Consider the following 7172-nt stretch of genomic DNA (forward strand, 5'->3'; position numbering starts at 1 on the left):
GGTTTTAAAATTAAAAATGCAAGAGGAATACCATCTTGTTATAAATGTCAAAATGCATTTTGTGATATTTCATGAAAGTATCGCCATCACACAGATGAATCGCCTCTTCTCTGAGATGAGCAGAACCTCACATGCTTAACCAGAAATACAACAATCTACACCAAATCTAACAGAAACATCAGACCAGCCAGAACTAGATGGATCAGAGCCTCAGTGACACCACAACAATCCGGACAATCTGAAAGAGAAGACACTTATTTATAAACACCTTCTGTCTCATTAAATGTCTTTGTCTGTGGAGGCACAGCAGCTACACAAAGGTCATTGTGGCAGGAAGCTTTTTGTGGTATTTTTTTTCTTTTTCTTTGATGTACCTGACCAGGGGTGTCAAACTCAGTTCCTGGAGGGCCACAGCCCTGCAGAGTTTAGCTCCAACCCCACTTAAACACACCTGATCCAACTAATCACGTCCTTCAGGCTTATTTGGAAGTTACATGGTATGTGTGTTGGAGCAGGATTGGAACTAAACTCTGCAGGGCTGCGGCCCTCCAGGAACTGAGTTTGACACCCCTGTAGTAGACAGTTTGAAGGCAAAACAGGCTTTATTTTTCCTTGACTTTATAGGCTTAACTTATGGGCATTTTTGTCAAACTGTTTTTCTGCCTGCCTATCAATCCATCCATCCTTTTCACATTTCAGGTGATTTTAAAAAGCAGAAGGCATCATAGCTGTGTGAACTTCTATAATGGTGAATGGAAACAGCAAATACAATTTTTGCATTCCTGTTTGTTCCAAAAGCAAAAGAAAAACATCTGTGATAGCCTGTCTACGGCTTTACAAAAGAGGGGGGAAAATAAAAACAAACCTGACTGATTGATTGATTGCATTGGTCATGCAGAAGAAAGAAATGTGAAATTTACCATCACTCCCTTAGCTATTGTGTTAGAAAATTGTTATATAATATAATGACAAATTATTATAGCAGAGTATATTGTTATAAATATAATAAAAAAAAATTAAAATTAGCTATATTTATGACATTAATAACCGTGAAAATGTCACCGTATGTGAAAAAGGTCCATAGCAAAGTGCTATGAGTCTCTGGTTTAGCAGGACCAGGTGACAATAAAGTGAGCTGTACTCCTCTCGTCCTGCTCTGAAACATCAGCTGATAATCACTATTTATGAGCTCAGTGAATGAAGAAACACTCACCTGTAGATTGTCGGACAGTAACTGACGAGACCGCTGCTATGGACAATAGGAAACATGCTCATATTTTGTACTTTTTACATATCATATTAGTATTAATTAGAGATGAAACTTACCATATACATCAACGCTGAACTTTCGTTTTGAGATCTTTGTGTTAATAACAATGAATGCTTCAAACGGTCCCGATTCATTGGTCCTGATGTTTGAGATGGTTAGTACTCCAGTCTTTCGGTCCAGCTGGACTCTGCCACTGAATCTCTCATCATAACTGGTGTAAATTTTCCCTTGATATATCTGTGCGACTCGAGTGCTTAGATTGTCACGCTCGTAAGACCACAGTATTTGAACATCTTGCTTCAGTTCAGGAACTCCTGGATGTAGACGCAGGACATCTCCCTCCATCACTCGAACGCTTTCAGGTGCATCAGCCTGTCCACACACTGAGAACAGGGTTGATTTGGGTTAAAAAATGCAACAAATATGAAAAGTCACAGTGAGTGTCTTTTGTGTCCGCCAACTGCTTTTAGTACTACAGTAGGTTTTAAAAACACATCTGAGGGATGCATGGTTACATATGGTTTGACACTGCAGGGACGATCACTGTGGCCTTAATTTCATGTTGGATACAATGTTAGTGTCTTATGAACTGTTCTACAGCTGCGTGTGCGAAAATTGATTATAGTTCATTAACAAGCATGAAAAATATTGTTAAAAACCCCTTCCAATAAGATATGTGAAGTTTATTTGGATGTTACAAAATTATCTTTACAATACAGCTTCCTAAAAATAATTGAATAATTTATATATATATATATATATATATTTTTTTTTTTTTTTTTTTTTGCTGGGTTTATATGTATTTGTATACAGTATATAAAACTCACCCGCCACTTTATTAGGTACACCTGTTCAACTGCTCATTAACACAAATATATTATCAGCCATTCACATGGCAGAAACTCAATGCATTTAAGCTTGGTCATGAGGATTTGTTGAAGTTCAGAATCAGTATCAGAAGGGAAGAAAGATGATTTAAGTGACTTTGAATGTGGCATGGTTGTTGGTCCCAGATGGGCTGGTCTGAGATTTTCACACACAACCATCTGAGAATGGTCCGAAAAAGAGAAAATGTCCAGGGAGCGGCAGTTCTGTGGGCAAAAAAATGCTTTGTTTGATGCCAGAGGTCACAGGAGAATGGCCAGACCTGTTAAAGCTGATAGAAAGGTACCAGTAACTCGAATAATTACCCATTACAGCCGAGGTTGGCAGAAGAGCATTTACGAATGCAAAATTCATCAAACCTTGAAGCAGATGGGCAGCAGACCACACCAAGTCACACACTAAGGCTACAATTTGCACAAGCTAACTAAAATAATAGAAGACTGGAAAAAGGTTGCCTTGTCTGATGAGACTCAATTTCTGCTGTGACTTTTGTAAGGTACGGTGAGATTTTGGCATGAACAATATGAAAACATGGATCCATCCTGACTTGTATCAATGATTCAAGCTTCTGGTGAAGTAACGGTGTGGGAGATTTTTAAACACCACAGCCTATCTGAGTATTGTTGCTAAACCTGTCCATCCCTTTATGACCACAGTGTACCCATCTTGTGATGACTACTTTCAGCAGGATATTGTGCCACGTGGTAAAGCTCAAATCATCATCTTTTGTGAACATGACAGTGAGTTCAGTAAACTCAAACGGCCTCCACAGTCACCAGATCTCAATCCAATAGAGTTCCTTTGAGATGTGGTGGAACGGGAGATTCACATCATGGATGTGCAGCCAACAAATCTGCAGCTCTGAAGGCAAAAGAGGCTCAAAACCCAGCACTAGCAAGGTGTATCTAATAAATTAATAAAAAAGTATTCATTTTTCACATTTTACGATGTTATTGCCATATGTTAAACTGCTTTAAATGACTTTTTTTCCACTTGAGTCTACATTACATACACCATAATAATGATGAAAGAAAAAAAAGAAAGAAAATTGCTGCTTTAAAGTGAACAGGTTGTTAATTTAGAAAAGTTTTAAAATGCTACATTGACATTGATCCAAGAGATGATAATTATTATTATTATTAATTTTTTTAAGTAGATGCTGTTTAACAGTGCAGAAACCACAGGCAAGATACTTGAGGCAGGATGTGGTAATCGCAGTTGTCTAACTGTTATGTATCTTTCTGTGTAGCTATCAGTGTATCCAGATCTATAAGTCTATAAGGCTATAAGTCTCCAGATCTATACAGACAAGTATTATGTATGGACAACAAAAGGTACATGATGTGCATTTTAGGTACATGATGTGCATGAAGTGTGTGTAACTGATAAAAAATGAAGCAGTATTTTGATCTGCATTTTTACATTTTTAATAAACACAATAAACACTCTTTACTGTCTTTTACCGTCTACTTTTCAATATCTCAAGATTCATGTTTGTGTTTAACTCACAGCAGTTGAGTTTACAATGATGTTCTAAGATTTTAGCAATGATTTCATGTTATACAAATTGAATGCAGTGTTTAAAAATCCTTCATTGTGTTTGTGCCGCTCATGACAGCTGAGAGTGTCTCAGTGTTACACAGTGACCACAACCACTAAAAAAATAGAACAAAAAATACTCTGAAAGGCCTTACCTTCCAGACTGGTGAAAAACATGATGAAAACCCACATGCTGATGGACATTTAGAACAGGTATCAGATAATATAAGTGATGTTGTTTATCTTGATGATGCACCTGGAGCTCGAGCTCGTCTGATCATCATTCGCTGAAGATGCTGTTCTATGAGTTTTCTCAGGAAGTGAGCACTGATGATAAAATCATACAGTAGATGGCATCAAAACCTTTCAACGATGAACAATCGCAGCTTTCACTCTTGACCTCCCACTTTCAGCTCATGAATTGTCTTGTCATCTTTTTAGTATTTTCAGCTGGTAATATTAATTTTTCTCACTTGTCACCAGTTACCTTTCAATGTAAGTGAATCTTGGGAAGCAAGAAAATGTTTCACGGAAACCATTCTTCAAGAAAATGAAAGTTTTTCTATATTTTCGTTTCTAAGAACACCAGTCAAAGAAAATGGTTAAGTATAATAAGAATAGAATAGGCTATTCTTCTGTGTAATATCAACAACTAGTGGCCCATTCAGCTTTTTGTTTGTATTTATTTGCAGTTACTGTCAATCATCTAAAATAGTATTACCATTAGCTATTTGCTTCTGGCACACTAAAGCAGAAGATATAAATCTCCGTATTGTCATAAAACAAACATGCTAATGACTTTTGCACGTTCTTTTAGTAATGATTATGTCTATGCTCTGTTGCCTATTCTTTTTAAAGACTAGGGGCCATATTTTCTAAACAGGGCAAATTAGTGTGAGAGCGCAATCCCGTAAAAATGGGAGTAGAAATTGATCATTTCTATAATGGAATCCACCAAGATTGTTGCTAATCAGGAGCATGTAATCTAAACAGCACAGGTGCAAAATGGATTAAGACATGCTTTTTGGGCTGTTAGACAATGCCGCAAATATCAGTAAATTCTATGCCACAAACCTTAGTAAATCACCTTGGATAATTCTTTACCCCCTCATACATTCTGCATCTGAAGGGGAAACTCCTACAAATGCATGTGCAATGAGCTGCAAAATTTCACTGGAAGTGTTTTGAAGTGCTCAAAGGTATAGGGCCCAAACATAATCATTCTGAACTCACTTTTTCAGTTTAATAAACAAGACTTTTCACCATTTTTAATGACTGGTCTTTTTACAGACTATATTTTAATTCAGGATCAAGGAATTAGGAAGAGTTAAAATTTCAGATAAATATATTTGCTTTGATATTTGCTTTTAACTGTAATGACACAGTGTGTGGTTCTTATTTAGGGCTTAGTGAAGTAAAATATCACATGAGGCAGTTGTAACAGTAAAACACTTATTTTAATGGTTACAATAAGCAGTTAATGTAAAATAAAATTAAAGCTAAACAAAAGCTAGATTTTAGGTTACTGTTTATACTGAGCATCATAATCATTTTTACCCATTTGTTTATATTCTATATTATAAACAAAGTATCTTGCAGGTGCTTTCCAAACCAAGCGAATACATTACATTACATCTTACATTAGCAACATTTTACTTGGCTTAAATCTATGCAAATAAAATTAATTATATAGATTAAATCAGGAAGAGAAACTTGTGTGTCAGGGTCCTTATTCTTTATCTGTTCCATTACATGTATTTATCCAAACTCTCAATAGCATCCTCTAGAGAGTACTGTCTCCATGCATCTGGAATTTTACCGCTTCTCTGAAAAGTTTTGTCATAGTGATTTTCCAGATCTTTTTGGAATCTGCACACAAACCACTTCCAGTACGGCACCTCAGAGAGATCTGGGGTGATGCTCCATGAAGCATATTTAGGACCTCCTTTTCTGTATTCCTTCAAGGGAACTGTATCATCTGAGCTATTTGGATAAAAATATCCATCACTGGCTACTGCTGATGTGCAGATGTTGATAGCTAGGTTTGTTGTTCCTCTGTAAAACCACCCATTCAATCCAATATTACGATGGAAAGGCACACTGTGATCTCCAGGATGCTTGTCTATTGTGTTTGTGCAGATGGCTGCACAGAAAGGACACTGAACCCAACAGCAATCACAGAAGTGATCGATCAGAATCTCATCTGGTCTGTCTTTGTGTTCCATGTTTACTGGAAATGTTTCTGTGCTGAATTTACTGCGTATGTCAGACATTATAGAAGGAAGTATTTCTTTTATCACATCTTCTAGGAAACTGACTTCAACATCATCTCCACTGAAATCACTTGCAGAGAATACCAGCACATCTGAGAGCACAAGGCTGAATTGCCTTAACCACAAATCAGCATCTCCATTTTCCTTTTGAACATGTGTGCTGGATTTATGTGCTGCACTCGTGATCTGCTGCTGCAGCAGTTTAATGCTGTTTTCCATCTTGACTCGAATACTACCTTCAAATCTTTCAGTGATGTACTGACTGACTTCATATCTAATGAAATTCTTGAAGTGTTTTTTGGGATAGTTAATATATGTCATGTATGCATTAAAATTTTGTTTTTCTGCCAGTGTTTTCAGGATGTGTTTCTCCAGGTTTGATCGGTTCCCATTGAGTGATTCACAGTTGGTCCTCATTTCATCTGCTAAATCTCTGGCAGTTTTTTTGTAGACATTCTGCTGAATGGCCTCCTTAAGTTTATTACAAACAAATTCACCAAAAATAGCAGTTGATGTTGCTCCTTCACAGTATTTCTGGAAAATGCTGTAGTACTCTTCACGCTTTCTATTAAAATAGAGAACAGGATCATTGGCTTCCCTGAACACTTTGTATTGATCTGTGAATGTCTTGTTTGCTTTACACAATATGCAAAGTACCAAATCCATAAAGAATTCCCTCTTAAAAACATACTTCACGGTTTTTGGCCCTTCCTGATGCTTGTTTAATCTTTCTTGTATGTAATCTGTGAGTTGTTGAATGTAGCTATTGTTGTAGCCCATCTTTGCAATGTTAAATGACTGAATCATTTTATCTGTGTGCTCAGCAATGTCTGTGGTTAAGGCTCTTATCTGGACTTCATCCTCTTTAGATAAAGCAAAACCAGCCTTCTGTTTAGCTGCTTTGTAGATATTTTTGAAAGGTCCTGTAATTCCACTGGATTTCTTCAGCTGTACATATTCTGAATAGCTTGGCAAACAGAACATATCTTTGTACTTACTGCTGTCTTCCATATGGCCTGAAGGGAGACTTTCATAAGTTTCATTAAGGAGCTTCTTCACATCTCTTAATATGTCAATATTTCTGTCTAAAGGAGTGTCTCTGATGATATCAGCTGTTTGTTGTTTCCAAAAGGAATCAAATTGTGTTTTCATGACATTTTCATCAGTTGCTTGGTCTTTAAATTTTAAGGCAAGTTCTTTGCTCT

This window comes from Onychostoma macrolepis, chromosome 23 (assembly GCF_012432095.1).
Source record: "Onychostoma macrolepis isolate SWU-2019 chromosome 23, ASM1243209v1, whole genome shotgun sequence".
NCBI lineage: Eukaryota > Metazoa > Chordata > Actinopteri > Cypriniformes > Cyprinidae > Onychostoma > Onychostoma macrolepis.